This window comes from Lynx canadensis, chromosome B1 (assembly GCF_007474595.2).
Source record: "Lynx canadensis isolate LIC74 chromosome B1, mLynCan4.pri.v2, whole genome shotgun sequence".
Lineage (NCBI taxonomy): Eukaryota > Metazoa > Chordata > Mammalia > Carnivora > Felidae > Lynx > Lynx canadensis.
In genome coordinates this window covers 22,457,267-22,459,333 of record NC_044306.2, presented here as the reverse complement: position 1 = coordinate 22,459,333, position 2,067 = coordinate 22,457,267, and positions in this window count along the sequence as shown.

The window sequence follows — 2,067 nt, the reverse complement described above, 5'->3', positions numbered from 1 at the left end:
GGTCACGATCTCGCGGTCCGTGAGTTCGAGCCCCGCGTCAGGCTCTGGGCTGATGGCTCGGAGCCTGGAGCCTGTTTCCGATTCTGTGTCTCCCTCTCTCTCTGCCCCTCCCCCGTTCATGCTCTGTCTCTCTCTGTCTCAAAAATAAATAAACGTTAAAAAAAAAAAAAAAAAAAATTTTAGAAAATGAGACCTGGAGAATTTAATATAACAACAAAACATATTCCCTTATACCAGGTTGAAATAAAAATTGGCAGGAAATTTCAATAGCAGATAAGGCTACATATCAATAGCAGATAAGGCTACATATCTATGTTTCAAAATGTTTACACTAGTATAATATTTTTGGAGGATAGTTGACGCACAATGTTACATTTGTTTCAGGTGTAGAACATAGGGGTTGGACAACTCTATACTGTCATGCTCACTACCGTCTGTCATCAAATAACACTAATACAGTACCACTGACTCTGTGATGGGCTGTACTTTTCATCTCCATGACTTATTCATTCCGTAACTGGAAGCCTGTAACTCCCGCTCCCCTTCACCCATTTTGTCCACACCCCACTCCCTTCCCTCTGGCAACTATCAGTTTGTTCTCTGTATTTAGGACACTGTTTCCCTTTGTTTTATTTTGTTTCTTAGATTCCACATATAAATGAAACCATATGGTATTTGTGTTTCTCTAACTTATTTCACTTAGCGTTATACACTCTAGGTTCATCCATGTCGTCAAAACTGCCAAGATCTCATCCTTTTTATGGCTGTGTAATATTCCTGTGTGTGTGTGTGTGTGTGTGTGTGTGTGTGCGCGCGCGCGTGTGTGCGTATGCCGCATCTTTTTTATCCATTTCTATCTATGGACATTTGGGTTGCTTCCATATTTTAGCTATCATAAATAATGTCGCAGTAAATGTAGGGTGCATATGTCTTTTTGAGTTAGTATTTTTGTTTTCTTTGGGTAAACACCCAGTTACACTAGTATCTTTATAAAGCCTCCTACATATGCTGGCTTATCAGCGTATTATGAATGTCTTACCCCATATCATTTTATTGTAGAGATTAGTGATGCTTTATTTTGTCACCTGTATTGGAAAAGGTTTGATTAACAATTACCTACCATTTTCAGTGCATACTTCCTTTACTTGGTAATAAATGTTCCCTAAGAAACAATAGCACTGCCTGGACTTTTTGTTAAAAAAATTTTGTTAAAAAACTTTTGTAAAAAAAATTTGTTAAAAAAATTTGAAAAAATCCTATGTCATAAACAGCGGGGGATAAAATGGATACATTTACTTACCTACTTAAGCCTTCCTTGATATTCCTTTGCATTTTATTTTATTTTATTTTATTATTTTTTTTAACGTTTATTTATTTTTGGGACAGAGAGAGACAGCGCATGAACGGGGGAGGGGCAGAGAGAGAGGGAGACACAGAATCGGAAACAGGCTCCAGGCTCTGGGCCATCAGCCCAGAGCTTGACGCGGGGCTCGAACTCACGGACCGCGAGATCGTGACCTGGCTGAAGTCGGACGCTTAACCGACTGCGCCACCCAGGCGCCCCTCCTTTGCATTTTATTACTACACATGAACGTTTCTGATGTTAGACAAAGCACAATTGAGGAGATAGGAAATTTCTTTGTATATATACCTTTCATAGGCTATTTCTGCTTTCAGCCTGAGCTCTGATTGTTCAGATTACTCTTTAACCCATGACCTTTAGACCTGCCCTTTACTTCTCCCATGAAACTAAGAACATGGAAAACAGAAGCAGTTCATGTAAAAGTCTTTCATACTTCCCATGAGTTAGAAGCTAGAGACAGTGGATGGAAATTTGCCATTAAAATAACTCCTCACTGTAAATAATTTCTAGACTCAGGTGTGTGATGTTCACGTGGGCTTGCTACTGACCCCAGACACTGCTTTCTTTCTGGTTGTCCTGCCACCAGGCTCGTGGCTGTGCATTCATTGAACCTGAAACTCCTCAACCCAACAAACTGTCTTTTTAAAGGATGTTTCCGTAGACTACAAACATATCTAATTATATGTAATTTAAAGGTTCCCACC